At 33.4% G+C, this 19,791-nt stretch overlaps 1 protein-coding gene across 1 annotated transcript in view; it reads right to left on the bottom strand.

Annotated features, from left to right (window-relative positions):
- Positions 1-19,791, bottom strand: part of PTPRD (protein tyrosine phosphatase receptor type D) — a 1,150,086-nt gene that overhangs the window by 757,484 nt on the left and 372,811 nt on the right. The window lies entirely within an intron of this gene.

Below are 19,791 nucleotides of genomic sequence, written 5' to 3'. Positions count from 1 at the left end.
CTTTCACATGCACACTAAACAAATATCACCAGCATAAATCTGGTCATTAAAGTCCTTAGAGTGAATTACAGTACAAAGACATAGCTGAAAAGAGCTGTGTATTATTGTCAGCTGCTTGTCCATACTTTAAACAGTAGTTGCACTGTCTCTAAAGCATCTAGAAAGGATATTTTAACAAACTTGAAAAAATAATCTTACCAAATATTATATTAGAAGAATGTAAGGAATCAACACATGGCTTTTCAGCAGCTGTCAAAAACATGTGAGCTAAGAATGAAATACCCAAAATAGGTATAGAGGACTAAATCCATGGCTGTGTTTCTCTTTTAGATATGCAAGACAATATTTTTGTTGTGGTGGTTGTTTTGATTTTTTGTTTGTTTGTTTGGTTTTTGTTTGTTTGTTTCCTTAACTTTTTTTTCTCCCCTGTAAACTAAAACCAAAATATGCAGAATGATTGTTGGTTTGGATTTGAAGCAATAATTTAGAGATATAGCACTTTTTTATGGCTGTTGTTGCTGACGGGGTTGTTGTTATTCTTGTTACCTCTTCCTTATCAGAATACTCAATATTTTCCCTGAATAGAAATAATTTGAATTAGCGTTTAAGAAAGTGAATCAATGTTCTTCCCTTGTTAGCTCATTAATTATAACAGTTCTGAAAACTGGCCTTGTCAGCCAATCAGCTTCAGAAATCTTGCACTTGGAGACAAATAAGATCTCTAGTTACTATGCACCAACATGAAAAATTTTACAGTGCCATTCACTTCTGCTCAAGAGAACATGTGTGATGCATGTAGCAATGGATTATTTCTGAGCTTCCTAATTTCTAACAAGTACATTGCAGAGGAAAACTTATTGATTCATATATATAAAATATTGGAAATTAATCCTAACTCATTATGCTATAGTAGCATCATCCTGCTTGTATAGAAAATAAATTGCTGAAGGTTGCTCAATGAGCACTTCAGCTCTCTCAGTACACTCAGGTGAATCCCATCCAGACTGGTTGACTTATGTCAGTCTAAGTGGTGTAGCAGGCCACTGACCATTTTCTCGAAGATTACTGGGGCTTCATCCTGCCCATTATCTGTATCTTCCAGCTCAGGAAGCTGGAAGATACAGATAATTGTTCCCCCAGAACAACTCATCTGACTGATAAAGACCAGGGCAAAAAAGGCATGAAGTACCTCAGTCTTTTCCACATACCTTGTCAGTATGTTTCCCTCCAGATCAAATAATGGGTGGAGAATCACTTTAGCCCTTATTTTGTTGCTAATGTATTTATAGAAGCAGTATTGATTATCTTTCACAACAGTAGTCTTATGAAGTTCTATTTGGGGTTTAGCACTTCTAATTTGCTCCTTGCATAATCTCATACTCGTAGTCCTCCTGAGCTACCTGCCACTTCCTAGAAAGGTCATACACTCTCATCTTCTCCCCTCAGTTCCAGACAAACTGGTCTTTTAGACCCAGGCTAGTCTTTCTCCCAGCTAACTCATCTTTTCACACATGGGGATGGTCTTCTCCTGCATCTTTAGAAATTATTTCTTGAGAAATGTCTGGCCTTTCTGGACTCTGGAGTGCCTCACAAAGGATTCTGTCAGCTGGTATCCTAAACAGGCTAAGGTCTGCCCTCTGAGAGCCTAAGGTGGCCGCAGACTATATCCCTGACACACATCATGCCATCTATATTGTATTGTTCAAGAAGGAAATATACATGGCCTTTAACACTGTTTTACAATGCAAGATCATCTATACACAGGAATCATTGATGATTTGACATTTCAGGATCCTTTTCTTCAGTTTGTCTCTAGCTGCTTCTATGTAAGTAAAAAAAGAAAATAGATCACTTCAGTACAGCAAATTGATGTGCTTAGTAAAAAGCACTTTGATGCTAGGCAGCATTTTAAAAAGGCAGAAGTTCAACTAGCATCCTGAATAAAGAAAGAATCTCCAAACACAACATATACACAAACAGTTTAAATCTACTGTATCAATCAAGCTGAGAGTCATATTATATGGAAGCTAAGTCTTAAAATGCAAGCCTAAAAAATTTAAAGATATTTTTCTCCAAAGGCTGGACTCCTCTGCCACTGGTAACTATAATACTTGATGTGGATATCCTGTTCTAGCAGTATATTGTATACAACATTCAAAAATTAAAATGCTCAGACACATTATTTATAGGATTTATAGAAAGCTTTTTCTATTTTTAGAATGATCTAGTAAATCTGTATTCCTCATAACTAAATGCATTGTTATTTTGCTGATTTTATGTATCTTAAAATAAAATTATGTCTATACATATGTTTTTTATATGTAAAAATATTGCTAGTTCACTGATTCTGGGTATTATGTGTATATAACATAATATTTAGACATATATATATTCATATATACATATATTTATATCAAAATAAAATAGTTTGCATATAAATTGACCAATGCTGTCAGCTGAAGGAGGAATGGGGACATTAAAGGAGCGTGCAGGTTTTGACAGATAATTACACATAAGAGCAAAGTTTCCCTTTATTTGGATAGAAAGTCGGTACAATTATGCAAATTCTTTTGGCTTTGCAAGCAATTGATAATCTAGTAGATGATTAGGAGAACAAGATTGTTTGCTTTGCAGTGGTTGGAAACACTTAGTTACAATGATTAACCATTTCTTTTGGATTACCAGATGTTTAATTTATAAGAAAGAGATGAGAAGACATGAACTGCTTGATATCGTCATCTGTAACACTCCCAGAGAAGAGAGTGTATATTCTAGGATACACAAAAAGCCCCTTGAAGCAGGAACACCCATTTGTTGAAGAGTAAAAGGTTTGGGTTTGTTTGGTCTGGATTTGAGTTGTTCCTGTAGATGAATCTTCAGTTGTCGTGGAAAGTTTCACAAAATGCAGTTTTATGAAGACAGAATGAAGAAAAAACTCATTTATTCGGAATTTCAGTACTCCTTTCAGTCTGCACACTTCTATGAAACTAATATCTTCCAAAAACATATTAATTTTAAGCCTTGTGTAAAAGTTAGATAGTGATAAGGAACACACAGCTATGGAAATTAATTAACTACAATTTGAAAATACCTCCTGAGACAAAAGGATAGCTTCCCTGTACTGGAAACAGGGACTGTAATCCAGATTCCACTTAAGGAAAATTCACTGAAACCTATTAAAATCCCAAACCTTGTATTTGGTAATTTTCTACTTGCTGTGATCAATGAAATGTTGCTATATTTAACCTAAAAAAGCAGTACACATAAAAGGGATCTAGACAACTTTATATTACTATGTATTAATATAAAAAAATAAATTAAAGCTGGGTAAATATCAGAAATGTTACCATTCCATTTAGGTATGTTATTCATCTAGTGAAATTCTATATGATAGTACATAGAAATGCTAGAGCTAGGCAATGCATCAGGTCCTTAAACTGCTTTATGCTATGTGGATGTCTGTCTTGGAGCATTATGTTCATACTTGGTGGATCTCACTTTTGTATCTGGGCAGTCCTGGACTTCAGAATCTTTTTCTCTGTTTGTCAGCTTAGAGTCCACCAATGCACAAAATCAGAAATAAACATTGACTGTTTCATCACAGCACACACTTGAGAGCTGATTTTCTGAACTTTAAGCACCAGGAGTCAAGTATTGGCAGTACAGCAACATTACTATAATCCTGTTGCGACAGAAGAGCTGAGTCTTAAATCCTCTCACATGCTATATCTGCAAATATGCCTGTGTGAAACAGAGGTCAAAATATGACATAAATTCTATTTCCTTTTACTGAAGATTCAAAAGCATTTTTTACTCAAAGGGTAGGACTGAGATATTAAGTATGTTATTAAGTAGTGCATTACAGACCTATATTACTTTTAAAAATAGAACAAAGGAAGAATAATCCACATTTCTGTGTGGTGAAAATTCAGAGGGCTTTGAAGCACAAAACCAGTAGGTGGTAGGGACCAAAATTCTAAAGTGAGGTAGTATGTGAAGCCAGAGGCTTCTATGTTGGCTCTGATTAAGATTTTCAGAATGATGAAACAATAAAATTAGTATAACCTTTGAATGACCCCAAGTACAGTGATACATTTCACCTGCATTTAATTTATATATGCTTGACATTTGCACTAGCTCCAAAAAAAAAATAAATCATACTATCTTCAGTCATTAGCTTAAACAGAGTCAGACATTTGATGTCTGGACTACTTATGACTGATTGTAATAGACTGTATTAAGACATGTCCTTTTAGGGCATAGTTATCTCAGCACTTCCTCTGGTAGCAAAACTGATTCAAGGAACTTCTTTTCATGCATACCCAGAGAAAATTACACCTGCCCATACAACATGAGTAATGTCCCCCATCTACTGCATTGACACAAGTGCTGTTGAACCATTGGACAAACAGATTTACAGAAATTATGCTACTCAGAAGAAATGGGACATACCTGCTGTCAGAGCTTCCACTAACCAGAATAGTTATTGTCTACACAATCTTGGCAGAACCAGAAGACTTCCTAAAATATGAATAACAAGTGCTTTGAAATTCTTAACTGAATGACTTCCTCAGGAAAGAAGTGGGGAGACGATGCAGGAGTTAAAAGAAAAGGCCGAATTAAGTGACAGAAAAGACAAACAGTAGAGGCTGAGACCCGTGCTAAAAGTTTGCAGTTTCCCTCACTGCAACTTTGTTGGCTTGTTTGTCAGTTAAAATTCTCTATACCATGGCTGGAAATAGATACCAGGATAACAGATGAAATGTGTCTGGAATTGTGCATCACAAGTATCTTGCAGTATAGCTGTTCACCATTTGCAAGTACACATCCTGATCCAGACCTGCCTGAGTGCTGTACAGATCAATCACAGCTGAAGCCTTCATGGCCCTTGCCAGCTTTGCACAGACTGTGCACACATGTGCAGGATGTGTAAAAGGTTAACTACAGTCACCCATCCAGGAACCTTACAGGCATAATGAAAAAGATCTGTACCAGAGGCCCAGCAGTTGAGCTGCTTTTCAGGAAACCAATTGCACTGGAGCTTTCATTTCCTAGGGATACTTATCTCAGCACAGAAATGAAAAACACAAAAACAGCCATATATAATATTGACTGATACTATAAACTCTGATGTTCATTCCCAAATCACCCATTACAAACAGACATCAGAGAGATGGAAATTGAAAAATAAACCAAACAACTCTTGTTGTTGATGGTTGTCATCAACAACAAGTTGGTTGGTATTTTTTTTTTGTTATCTCTCCTTTTTTCCTCCTTCTTTTCTTTATCCCAGTTTATTTCAATGCTCCATTTTTAGTATTTTTCTTAATGATTTTCTGACTAAACAAACTCCTTAATCCAAACAAAATCTCAAAGCCTCAGAATCTGTCAGTGTCAAATTTCCTGAGGCTCCTGCTAGCTAGAAGAAGAAACATTCTGCAGCAACATTTATGACTGTATGGTGCATATAAAAGGGGGCTTACATTTCTGAAAAAAATGGGCTATATTGGAGGAGAAATCATAAAGTTAAAGCACTTGTTGATAATCTTCAGAATTATTGCACTGAATTTTGGTATTGACTTTTAAAGTTTTACTCCTTGCTTCTGTGAATACTGTTTACTTAGAATCACATAAATACAAAGGGAAATATTTTTGACTTTTTTTGTGATAAGAGTTGCAGAAGGGCTAGCCTTCACTTGCTACAGTATTACTTAGTGTAAGTATAAGAAGTTAACAACACAGTTATGAGCATTACTGTCTCTTTTATCAAGAATATGGACAATTATTCGAAATATATAATTTTCTTGTAGATTTTCTTGATTTTTGTTTTGTTTCCTTGAGGCAGCTTTCTTAAACACCTGCTGTAAGTGTGTCTATACACAAAGTAGTATAAGATCACACCTGTTTAACTGGTAACTTCTATCTGGAAGTAGATCCAATTTGAGAGGTCAATAACTCATTTTTATTTTTAGCAAATTTTTTTCAGCTCCCCTCCATTCCAGGTGATTATACCCACCTCAGTTGTGTCAAATCAATTACTTTTCTAGTTTTAGGGCTTTTTTGTGGTTTTGGTTTAGTACTGTTTTAAATGGTTTTGGTTTTAAACATTTCACAAGATTACTTCCAGATTTTGGTGGGGTTTTTTTGTTTGGTTTTTGTTTCGGTTTTTTTGTTGTTGTTTTTTTTTTTTTAATTTAAGGTAATGAAATAAAATATACATTTAAAGAAAAATGAAAAAAGGGTGTTCCTATCTAAAGACTTCTCATTACAGACTGATAAACAAGAAACTCAAAATTTGAAGCTGACTCACAGAAGCTGCTGATGAGATGAAAATGGAACATTGTGGAGAATATATTTTTAAAAAATTGTTCTTATTACAGTCATTTTTTTTGTTATCATTCCTAATACAGAATATCACCATATAACATCTTAAGCCAAAAGAGAAGATTGCTCTGAACAGCCTCACAAGTGGTGAATTGCTCCCTGGCAGCCAGGAGGACCAGTAATATTCTGTGGTGCATCAGACACAGCATCACCAGCCAGTTAATTTCTCTCTGTGATGTAAGAAACAAGTATTGTAATGCATGATAAACAATTAGAATTAGCAGGTTTTTGCCATGTTTTTGCCCTCCAGCTGGGAGATGGTAACCACAGTAATGCCTCAATAGGCAAGGGCAAATTTTTGCGATAAGATCAGTTGCACTGGGAGCCAAATAAAAAAGAAGTCCCTTGTGATAGTAAGTGAAGATATGTCAAAAATAATCACATGCTGCACAGCACAACATATCAATAGCAGTTATTAATGTAAGTATTTCTGAGATTATGCATATTCTTTTTCCATGACCCATACATAACATACGTGCACAAATGAGATACATCAAATCTAACCAGACAGAACCAATCATGGTTTCTCTGTCAATAGCACTAAGACATAAAACAAGAAGCAGAAATAAACGTGAGAACAATTAAAAGCAAGACCAAAATACTTCTGGGAGCCTTTAGCTTGTAAAAGCATCCTCTTCATTACTTTGAAGAGTGTGAATATAGTCTTCAGACTAACACTAGTGAAAGAAAGGTAATAATCACTTTTTTTTATTCCAAATTATTTCTCCCAAACTAGTAGATAAAGTACCAGTGTGCTTGTGCACCCTTTTACACTTAGAAGAGTCTGAAGACATTGCTTCTCATAAATCATGAGTTTTCAGACAGGTCTCAAAAAGTATTGCATTTTATCTCATGGAAGAAATAGTCCTAGTAAATCTTCCAGCCTGCATAAACTGTAAAAACATAAATTCATTTTACCTTTCATAATCAAATCTTAATTTCTTAGCCAATGCTTTATTCAGTGAAAATTTTGTCTTCTTCCTTTGGTAACCAAGTTTGTACCTTTTGTTTCTGAAAGACTGTCTTCATGCCAGGGCAAATATTTACACACAAAAATGATAGAAAATAATCTAAGTAGAGCAGAACCTTGGAGTTTATTGCTCTTGATTAACATCAAGGAGGAAGTAAGCTAGTGCTTTGACATGAAAATAGGCAATTGACCATCTTCAGCTTCCTTCCAGGAGTGCTGTTATATATTCTCCTTCACTCCAAGGAGGGCAAATTTGATCAAAGATAATGTTTACTCCTACCTTGTGAGTGGCTACATTCAGTTATAAAGTGCTTTGGTATTACAGTGCCTTTGAAGATCTTCAGACTCTGACTGATGCAGAAACACGGCTCCTGTCTACATCTTTTTCAGCAATACTAGTTCTTTGGGACAGAATTGTCTACCTACTCAATTTAAGGAGGCAATCTAGAACAAAACTAGGATTTATGTTTTGACAACTGAATAACCTGGCCTAAAAGATGCATGTACTCAAGCTGGCTTAATCACTTATGATCACTAAAACATATTATGATTTTTAATGCAATTACAACACAATTACAGGAGACTTTTTAAAATTATTGTTTTCTTTTAGGTGACACAGCAAAACCTTTATCATATCAAAGAGATCAATGAAAATGAAGTTACCTAAATCAGGGTGAACCTTGCAAATATGTCTGGGGAGGAAACCCATAGAAAGTTCATGCGTCCCTCAATTTCCATCTTGTTCTGTTATCCCAAACATGTCATACAGATTTAGTCCGGATATTTCTCCACCACAATTCTTGACCTGTATGAGTGTAAACTAGTAAATTCCAGAGAACTACAGAGTGATAGACTGGTTTGTACTGGAAGGGATCTTAAAGGCCATCTAAAGAAATTTGATTTCTACTTTCAAACCCAAGATAAAAATCTAAAGTGAAAAAAATTAAATTAATTCACATCATAGGAAGTAAAATATTTAGGAACTATGCAACCTAATAGAAAGTTTAAAAGGTCTTTAGTACGGTGTCTGAATAGATATTCAGACAATTTTTTAAAATCCCTACAAAACTTTTAATGTTCTATTTATTCCTAGGACAGAAACAGATTTCTGATTTTTAAAGCATTCACTACATATAATTCAAGAAACAAGACAAGGTGGTATAGCAACATAGTGAGAGAACACTTTATATGATGAAACTGAGATATCAGAAATTGGAAAATAATATTAGAGAAAATATTATGTACCTGTTAAGGTAATTTTTTCATTCAGAACATTCTTTCCATTCTATGTAGTAAAAAGAAAAAATTCTAGCTCCTTGTCTGATTATGATTTTATCTTTTATGTAAAGCAAAGGTTTTATTAAGATATGACAGTCTTGTGCAAGGACAAAAATTATTAATTGTTTATTTCAATAAAATAAAAGGCTTTTTCAGACCTTAAACCTTGTCGCATAAATGGTGCAAACATAAAAACATACAATCTGTAAATTATTTCCTGGGAAAAAAATTATACAGCAAAATATAATATTGTGAAATTACTAAACTTGTGCATTATTTCTTAAATAATATTTAGTTGAATTTGGTTTTTTGCCCCCTAGCTGCATAGGCTTAGATAATTGTAATGATTTCCATTGACATAATCAACAGCAAAAAATTAATACGTTAATCCTTATTCCTAATACTCTGCATTTGATGCAGTGATCTGGGTTTCTTTTGTGAAAGGTTCCCAGTGTGTTATATTGTCCCTGACACTTCTTTCTTCTGTATTTTACCATAAGATTATTATCTAATGAGGGCAATTTCCCATTGTAGTGCAATAAGATATCTAACATGTTTCATTTTATCCCCAGAATTATTCACATATTTTGTTCATTGTTTTCCTCTGAAAATTCTTTCTATTGTGGCTGTTTGAAGAAATACAACATATTACATCAACCACAAGATTTCCTTCACTGCTCTGAGAAATCTAATGTTGTAGCTCTTGGGCATTTGAGTCATTAAGGGAATTTTCATCTTCAGAGCCTTGAGACAGATTCAGCCTTGCATAATTCAAAACAACTTCACACCACTTATACTAAATGGTCCATGCAGGAATGTTTGCTTTTCTTATCTGTCCTTTCTCTTTCCTCACAGAAGATTTTTAAACCTTGTTTGAATTCTCTTTCTTCAATTAATGGTAAAAAGTTAAAGTGACTTCAACTATTATTAAAAAACAATGAAAATTTGTAAAAAAACGGAAAGTACTGAAAATTAGATTTGTCTGCCAGTGTTCTGCAAATAACTGATTACCATGTTAGCACCTTCATTCTTGACAAATATCCAAGTGGGAAAACCTCTTACCCCAAGTGAAGTGCCCCCACAATCAGTTTGGCAGACTTGAATCAGAAGATGCAGATTTTGTTATTGATTATATAAATTGAAAAAAAATTCTGTAGAACTTTGTATTAAGATTTATTGGAAGAGTTGAAATAAAAACTTTTGCCTGATTAGTAAGAGAAAAATATTCCTAAAAGAGCATCCAAAAAGGAAGAAGGATATGAAACATATCAAATCTCACCAAAACAAAAAATTAAATACAGTAATAAAAGGTACAACATGAAGTATAGATTAGCTGAACTATGCACAGCTTTCAAAAAAAGTCAATAACAAATCAGAGACTGTTTAGAATTAAAGTTATTTTAAAGAAATCAATGAATTAATGTTACTGCTTAGTAATGCTATTACTCATAGCAATGCAGGGACTAGTATGCATTGAATAATGCTGAAGAATGTAATTCAGCAAGCCTATTCCATATCTGACTGCATGTGGCTGACAGAAAGAAAACTTGGAAGTTAGACTTTCATTTTGTTCACTCATTAAAGAACTTTTTCTACATTATATTTCTTTAAATTTTGCTTTGAAATAAAACCAGTTTAAAGAAAAGAAAACTACTGTGGTTCAGAAATGAATGCAGCTATTAATTGAGCAAATAATATAACCAAGTCCATTTTCCACTTTCATTTTCTTTTTCATGTTCACTTAGACCTCTAAGATTATCTTTTTATATAAATTTCATGCACAAACCTTCACACAAACAGAAGTGCTTGATCGGAAATCATGTTACAAAGGTTTCTGTAGTTATAGATAAATTTGCAGACAATACTGCAAAACCTCCCCTAATTTACAGACTGAATTAAACAGACAAACTATCTTTTTAAATGTTTTCTATTTTTGTCTTTGAATTTTGATCTATCTCAAGCTCCTGCACCTGAATTCCACCACTACTTTTAGGAGTAAAAAGGAGGAGATTTTCTAGATCTAAGCAATAATTAGCAAGTAAAAAAAAAAGGGAAATAAGACGAAAAATAGGAAATTCCAGACCAATTGGTGAATCATTAGATGTAAGTAAGACTTGGAAATGTTCTAAAGTGCTTGGAGAAATACCTTGGAAACACACCGTTTGGTTTAGGATTTTTACACAGGTAGGGAAGACCATGCTTAATTACACAGCATCTTTGAAAATATTACTGGTTTTATAGATAAGAAAAATTCCCCGGATTCTGTAAAGTTACTCTTTTAAATGCATCTGAAAAAGTTTCATGCACAAAAATGAACAGTTAACTCAAATATTACTGCATGTAGGAAAATGAACAATAAGAGTATATATTTTAGTGTATATTATGTACCATCATTCTCTTTGAATTCCACTAACAATATAAGATTATATAACATTTAAAAAAATAAAGTGTGGATTCTCTTCCACTCAGTTAGTACTCTCCATTGTTGAATAGCTCAAAAGTGAAGATATTATTCTAGGAGGAGCTTAGATTTTTAATTGGTGTCAGAAAATGGGAAAATGCTCTCTTTTAGTTAAAAAAAAATCAATCTTCCATTTCATTGGATATTTCTGTAAGTAAGATATGAATATTCAAATTCATTTACACTGTCACTTATTTCTGTATTTTGTAGTGAACTCCTGGGCAGAAAAACTTTCTCCAGTACTTATTTCTTCTAAGTCTTCTATGTTTCTGTAGACTATAAAAGGACTAATTAAACATGGAAATAACCTGCATTTCATGTGTGCTTTTGTAGTAAGGACAGAAAGGCTGATTAGATGTTGCCCTGTTAAGGACATTTCCCTGCCCATCCATTCAGGAACTGCTCTGGCAGTCTGTCTCACCCCTGAGCTGGGACTACACCACTTCACAGCTACACTCCACACCTTGCACAGTCAGACCAGGTTTCCACACCAGCTCAACCCCAGGTTTCCCACAGAAGAGTCTTAGGTGTTCAGATCCTTAAAATTTAATTATGGTAAAATAACAAAATAGCCGATTGAGCTGGGTGCCTCCTGGGAGGGACTCCGAGAAAAGGAATCCCTGGGCTTTCATACCCTCAGTCTGTATGAATGAAGGTCTCGCTCTTCCAGCTGAGTGTCCAGTCACTTCGGCCCTGGCCATATCTCTGAGTGTCGACCCACCTGGATGGTGCCACAAGTCCCTGCACATCTTTTTGTGCAAAGGGTCAGCAGTTCACTGACCTCCTCTTGCCTGGAGCTCCCAGCCCCGAGAGCTGAACCTGCAACTCAGTCAGCAGCTTGCAAACCGAGCTACCTGCCCAAATGTATTCCTCCGTAGCCCTCAAACGGTAACCTGAACTAGCCCATAATATTCTGTTTCATATAATGGCAATCAAAATTAAGTTTCCCAGATTTGTGCCGGTAGTGATTTATTCCTTAAATACAGATGTTATTGTTTATGACAGAGAAAATTTTGAAATAGTTACCTTACATTTAGCCATAGATCAGTGTTTCTCTCCCTTTTACATTTTAAGATCTCCAGACTGTTCTTTATAATGGTAAAAAAAAAAAAAAAAAAAAAAAAAAAAAAAAAAAATCAACAATATTTCAAGTTCTTTTGGATAAAGCATTAGCATAGCCCTCTAAAATGCAGGAAAGTCATGATGCATCATTCTGCTAATGTAGTTAGAATTATAAATTCTGCTTCATTGAAGTTGGATAGAAATTTACAAGAAAAAGAGAATTTCCTGAGAGACAAAAAATACATTTATATTAATAATTTACTAGTTTTTAAAAATAAAATTATTTTCTACCCGTACATCAAAACCAAAGTTTTTGGTTTTCAGTTTGGATATTTCATTTTTCCCTCATTCCTCTCAAACCTCATCCCTCTGAGAGAATGGTTCTTCTGTACTTGTAAGTGTACTGCAGAGTTTCTTTGGCAACAATGCTTATAATCAATGAAAAAAATTGTTTTTAAGACCCTAATTAGAAACAGTCAGAAGCAGGACTAGCACAGAGGAATCCACCAGGCACAGCATTCCAGTGGGCTGCTGGGTGAGAAGGATTTAACTGGAAAATTTAGCAGTGTGGAAATTTATGGGACTGAGCTGCGGTCTATGGTTCAGTAGAAAACAGATAAAAGCCTTGCTGAAAGGACACGAGTCTCATTTATCAAAGAGTCCTAGAGTGAATGACAAACAAGTAAAAAGGTGGACAGACTTCTATTCAGTTGTCAGAGGGTCCAGATTCTGAGGAGATTCTTATCTGCTCCAGGAAAATAAAAGTGGGCAAAATAATTTGCTGACATCTGTTTTATTTAGTACCTAAGAGTGTTGTGGTAAACCAGAGAGGATGGAAGATCCTTCTAAGTCTTCCCTTTCAGAAACAAAGAGAAAAAGAGTGCTTATCAGTTAAAAAATAAATAACATATAATCCTCTTTCTCAAAATACTACAATATTCTAGTATTCTATAGTAGAATATTTCTGAGAGCCTGAATACTGCTATTGAAACTTCAGAGTTTTTTTCCATTTTCATTTTGCATTATCCTTACATTAAGATGTAGTATTGAATTAAAAACATTTTCTACATACAAACAGCATCAAAAGAGCAACACTTTATAAGTATCTTTCTAATGACCCTCTTTCTGAACACCATTGTGATTTACTTCCTAAATTCTCTGTGTTTTTCCAAAATCCAGAATCTACAAAGGAAGGATCTAAATGTTTCACGTATGTGTGGGGTTTCACAAAGAAACAATATCAGTTGAGTATCTTCCTCATATCTTAATTTTCTCTTGCAAAATGAAACCCTAAACTGATTTTTCTTGGTAAGATTAGGTCTTACTAAAAACAATATTTTGTGGTTTTGTAATATAGTATGGTCTTTGTAGGACTAGATATTGAAAAATACAAATACTAGAAAATACCTGCCTTTTATTTATTCAGGGCAAAAAACTCCAAAAACAGAAACAAAAAAAAACCAATGGCATAGCTCATGCTTTTAGTTCTTTCAGTGATTCAAACTACATTTATACCTCTTTGTCTTTTTTTCACCTCTTAAAAATTGCAATAGTCTTTCGCTTTACTGGGATTTATTTCCCATAAGTAAATTCAAAGTAGGTATTATAATGACACAAATAAAAAAGGTTTTAATTTCCAAAACTTATTAAAAATCTCTAAGAAAAAGAAAAAAAAGAAAAAAATGTTTGAAGTTCAAATGAAAGACAATATCTGAATAAAACTAATCCCCAGGAGAATCCATGGCGCCTGCCAGACTCTGTAAAGGTTTTATAAATGTTGTCTTCTGCAAAGTCGACTGCAAACATCATAAGGCCTTTGGTAAATATGTATACCAGCCTTTTTGTTTGAGCAGAAATATTGAGCTTCCTGCCATTATGATTATAAAATAGAGAAGATTATTTCAGGGTTTTTTTTAAATATTTGATTAGTGGCGTCTCTTTTTTTTCTGGGATTGAGTTTCAAATCACACACAGAATAAAGTGTTTGAAAATAGTCTTCCGTAGTAATACAAGACTGGCAAAACAAACCATTTAGAAGCCATTCATGAGTAAACATACAGACACACTAATGCTGGAAAAGAAAAAAATTGGCTGTCTGATCCACAATAACAGAATGACAAGGAAAAATTCTGCACTACAGGAAAATAATACTGTTTATATTGCATAATGTAAAATGTTTATCTCTTTGGCAGAGGCAAAATACCACATTTTGTATGTCTCCAATTATCTACTGATAACTGTATCAAATTAATTTTATCTGATGATTATTTCAAGTATTGTGTTCCTAGTGTTTCCTTCCTTTTTTAGAAAAACACCACAATAAGAAAGAAAAAATCTAATAAAAAAATTTGCAAAACAGCACAGAACTTAAACATAATTAGCTTCTGTGGGATCTACTAAAGCATATGCTATGGTGCTTATGCAAACATCATCATTAAGAGCGAACTTTTACACTTACCTCACTTTGCCTTCTTGCTGTTGTTGCCATATTACAGATTTGAAACACTACTTTGGACAGTTTGAAACACTACTAGTTTGGACAAAAACTATATTGTCTTACTTTTCTTCATAACATATTACTAACTGTTTATCTTTTAATATGTTTTGAACATGGACACTCAGCTGTAGATTTTCAAGTATGCAGGAAAAGGCTTTTATCTAGGTAAAAGTATTTGAATTCTTCAACTGACCTCCTCATATCCAAACTTCAGAGATATTTCCATAAGTGTAAACTTTACAGAATTGGAGTTTTGGCCCTAACTAAAACTAGGAAATGTCAGAAAATATTTCAGTTACGACATTCTGAATATTAAGAAAAGAAAAGAGTGAGTAAACAGTAGGAACTTTTGCTGCAGACAAGCACTTGACTGCTGGCCTCAGGAGCCAAACAATGCTGCAACATCTCTCTCTTCCAGATATGACAAAGAAGCCATCTGAGGGTAGCTGCTTCACCTCTAATTTACTGACCACAGACATGTATTACGTACAAGAGGAGAAAAAGTTTTGTCATGGTTTTTCTCTACATTTGTCTTGACACTATAAAAATGAAACTGGTAATTGCATGAAATGACACTAGTTTCAGTTTGTTAATTCAGAACTTTACCTTTAGTACCAACTGTTAATCTGCACAGAATTACACATTATTGCCATCACACTTCCAATCCCCTCCAATGTGGTAAAAGTAAATAATGAAACAATTAACAGAAACTATATGAAGACATCATAACTGTAAAAGCTGAGATTAATCTTGTATGCAATCTTATAACTTTGTCTTAAATTGCAAAACCGAGAAAGATCAAACCCAAATGTATTACTTTTTTATTATTCTTATAACGTGACTGGGTGATAAAGGCTGCAAAGTGAAAATAGCCCTTTGAGAAAGAGGCATAAGACATTTGACAATAGATGGATTTTTATACATCTGAAGCATGGTATATATGATGAATTTAGTAACACTTGACATGTAAGTTCAGTAGATATTCTAGTTTCCCTTCTACCATTTCATCTCTCCTGATGAAGATATTGGTGCATGGATCATCTTGAAAGATGATTAGGATTCTTATGTGGACAGCAGCAGATCATATGTAAAAGGAAACTGCGCAGGAGATACATTATTCATTATGCAGTCATAAAATCTCATATCCTACAGCAATGGTAACTGTCTATAGGCCTCTAGACATACATTTTACAAAATCACTACAATGTTAAAACTTTGTGTTGAGTTTCCTGACATATATTACAAAGCATTTAGATACTTGTCTTAGTTAGTTAATGCACTGAAATACTTCCCTTTGTCTTTTCAGAAAGGTAGGTTTCCACCCTACAGCTGAAAATATTGCTTATTTCCACCCTAAACACATGGGTAGTATTGGTTGGAACTGCCCTCTGAGAGATTCGTTTGTTCTTTTCAGAAAATATAAGTGGCCTGATTTATTTTTTTTTTCATTTATCTTGTGCTATTTTGTGTAAAAAAAAGTGAGGCTATCTGCTGAGACCCGATGGGCCATGAAACCTTTGTAAATTGGTTTAGAAAGACTAACAAACTTTACTTTTGCTAGTGCAATGAACAGACATTAAAGTATGTAAAACAAAAGACTTGCTAATTTTTCAAGGACCTTAATATAATAGAGATAAAGGGCTAGGATTTCTTATTGACTTTTAAACACTCAAGGAGAAAAAAGAATGATTCAAAGACAGCAACATATATGTAGACTGGTGTTTTTCTACCTGGTTGGTTTTTTTTTACTACTAATTAATTTAAGCCATATGTTGTAGAGTCATTTTATGAGACTATAAAATTGTTCTCACCTTATATACATGTAATTTTAATTTTTCTTTAACATTTAGGTGGGATGTAGATGTGTTCTACTCAGTTTTTAGCACATTTCAGGATGAATTTTTCTCTTGTATCTTTTGTTTTCACATAGAAATATAATTTACTCTTTACTGTTATTTTGACTAAAATAAACAGAAAGGACTAAAATATTATCAAATTCTATTTAGTATTGTATTACATAAAACAGTGAAAGAATCCAGAAATTTGGGAATACTAGAAAATCTGATATATGAAGAGACAAAGAACTGAAAACTATTTACCTCTACAGACAAAAAGATCACATAATTTGCTCTGTTCATTTCTTGGATGTACATACACTGGACCTCATACCAAAATACAGCAGCTGAAGAAGAGTATTGTAAGAATTCTGCTGGAAATCATATGAACATCAAGGTCTCAGTGCATATTAACACTGAAATATGCTTTTAAAGCACTTTGAAACCTAAGGAAGACAATTTTTATCTTGTTACAGTACAGATTCTGAAGCGTGATGATACAACTAATACTGTCATATGATTTAATTAACACCAAATATAATCTAATCTGTTAAAAATTTCTGAAAAGTAATGCAGATATAGTTACATTTCAATCAGAAAAATCATCATTTCACATGATTGTGTCAAAATTGTGGAGACTTTAGCACTTCTAACTCTTGTTGTGTGAACCAATTTTTGTGTAATTGGTTTCTTTTTAGTTTATTTCCTTTATTCTATCTCTGATTCTTTTTCTTCAAGTTTATTTTAACATACAAGACTTTTCAAAAAATATCAATCTGAAAGTCATCAGTATAACATTATTTTTGTTATGTTTCTTTGGAACAGGCAGTGTCATAAAGACATTAATAAAAGCAGTACTTTACAAATTATTACTAACATTACAAAATTTTAATATGTAATTGTTTATTTTTGGTTTTTTCTTACCTGCATTATTGCATATTAAAAATTGAATTGACAGCTTCAACATTCTTGCAAATTATTCTCCTTTGCAACCAAACAGTTCTGCTGGCAATTCAGTAGAAAACAAGTGGGAGAAGAGGTTTCCTAATTCAACTTTTTAAACTGTTTAATTGACTTTGAACAATGATTTAGTTATATCAGAAGGATAATAAAGTTGGAAGGGAGAATTTTCTGTCTATTTGCCCATATTTCATTTCTAGGACTCTCGTAGTAATAATTCTAGAGATCTAGATTGATTTAATTATAAAAAACAGATTTTTATCCATATAATAAATGGGTAAGCTGTAGAACAGACCAACAATTAGAATTTTTTCAGCATCTTCAAATTTCTGAAAAATTGATTTAAAACAATAAACAAAATAAATTCTTAAATGAAAATATACCTGTTTTCAGATACTATAAGATTTATAATTTAACAATCCACGTTATCTGTAAGACAGTTTTTAAGGGACTTTAATATTAGTCTGAATGGTTAAGAAATATTTAAAGTCAATAATAAACATTTCTCATTTTTCAGAGCAGTATAGAATCAATTGAAAAATAAATTTTAGTTCACTCATTTTTATTTCTCCACAAAAAGACAAGGTTTCATTTTCATAAGGAAGTTCATCATTGTATTCTCTGATATCCTAAGCTATATTTTTATAATCATCCTTTCAAATATTAAATAATTTATACACATATATTAAAACAATTTTTTTGTTTTGTTAGTGTGCTTTACATTTTAGCACAGTCCAGGATTAACCCAGTGAGCTACAATTGTGCAAAAATTATTATGCACCTTCTGCTACAGATAATGTTAGCTTTATTGTGTAATCTCAATTTGGTCTGAAATTAGAATGTTTGCTCTAATGGCACCTCTGCTGTCATGGAATAGTTGTCTGCAAGTTAGTGAATCTCTTTTTCAACTGTTAGTATCAGTAAACATGATGCTTAGGGACATGGTTTAGTGGCAGAATTGGTAGTGCTGGGTTAATGGACTTGCTGATCTTAAGATTTTAACATTAGCATTTTTAACCTATATTTTTGTATGATTCTATTTTATGATTCTATGAGACAGCTGCAGTTTGTATCTTGAATGGGTAAAGTATTTTACTGCATTTTGAACCAAAATATTGGGTTTAGGACATAACACTCACATCTTACTGTTCAATATCCCTTTTCCCTCCTATTTTGTTAGAAGTATATTGCTAGTGTTGCTTGCAGCCATATGAAGTCAACTGCATGCATAGTTTTCTGCGTGAAAATATCTTAATTTAGGAAAATATCGGTTCTCCATTTGATCTCTAAATGTGTTGTTCAGACACTGCACATGAATGATTTCATTTTTTCAACATAACAACTTTAAGGTTAGAAAAGGCATTTTCCCTTCTTGTCTTGCTGTCTGCCAGTATAACATTATTTCTGACCACCTAGTGACACTATCAGGATACAACATGGAGTACTGAAGAACAGAATAAAAATACATTTATTTATTTATTGAGTATGATACAAATAACTCAGTAGGCCTGAAAACAGTGCAGCTGCAATATTGAAGATCGTATGCCAGATGTCTCTTAGAGTGCTCTGCAAATGTGACTGAAAGTATACTGTATTCTCACAAAACACACCAAAGGAAAGGAAAAATGAAACTCATTAATTGAGGTAATAAAGATTTATGTTCAAGCAGTGAGGTGATGAAAATTAATACCACTGTGCTGAATGGAACGGAACTGTGACAATTGAAATGAATTGAAGATATACCTCAAGTGATTTCTGTAGTTTTAGGAGATTGCTTTTAAATTCGGGGAAAAGAAAAATGAAAAATTCTCCCAGGAGTCAGCATAGATGATCTTTTCCCAGTATTGCTCATTCCTTTGCCCCCTTGCATTCTTTTTCTGTGTGTGCAGTGAAACAAGACTCATTTTCCTGTCTAGAGAACTTTAGGGACTGGGATTAGTCTTTGTTCTAAATTCAAGTCCTAAACTCACCAAACCACAGGCAAAATTCCAGGTGGTCATCTTTTCTTTTAAAACTGCAGGATTATAGTAACTTTATTTTTTCCAAACTTTATGGTATATTTAACATATAGAAATAAAGATTAGCAGCCAGCATTATAATGAAGCATGGTAGTAGTAGTCCATATTGCTAACACTGCACAAATTTTGCTGTTGAATAACAGCGTGATGGGTTTTTTACTTAAAAAAAACTTTGCAGTTAGTCATTCCCTCCATATCAAGCAGTTAACATATTTCTGCTCAAGCTATGCCATTGAGTCTCTGGCATCTGAACCTGTTATTGGGATAAAGCAAAACTGTGTAAAACAAAGCAATAAAAAGTATAACAATACAAAAATTGGACAGGA

The sequence above is a fragment of the Passer montanus genome, unplaced genomic scaffold (genome assembly GCF_014805655.1).
Source record: "Passer montanus isolate IOZ18808 unplaced genomic scaffold, ASM1480565v1 scaffold7, whole genome shotgun sequence".
Classification (NCBI taxonomy): Eukaryota; Metazoa; Chordata; class Aves; order Passeriformes; family Passeridae; genus Passer; species Passer montanus.
The sequence above is the reverse complement of the archived record's forward strand: the minus strand, read 5'-3'. Positions and strand labels throughout refer to the sequence as shown.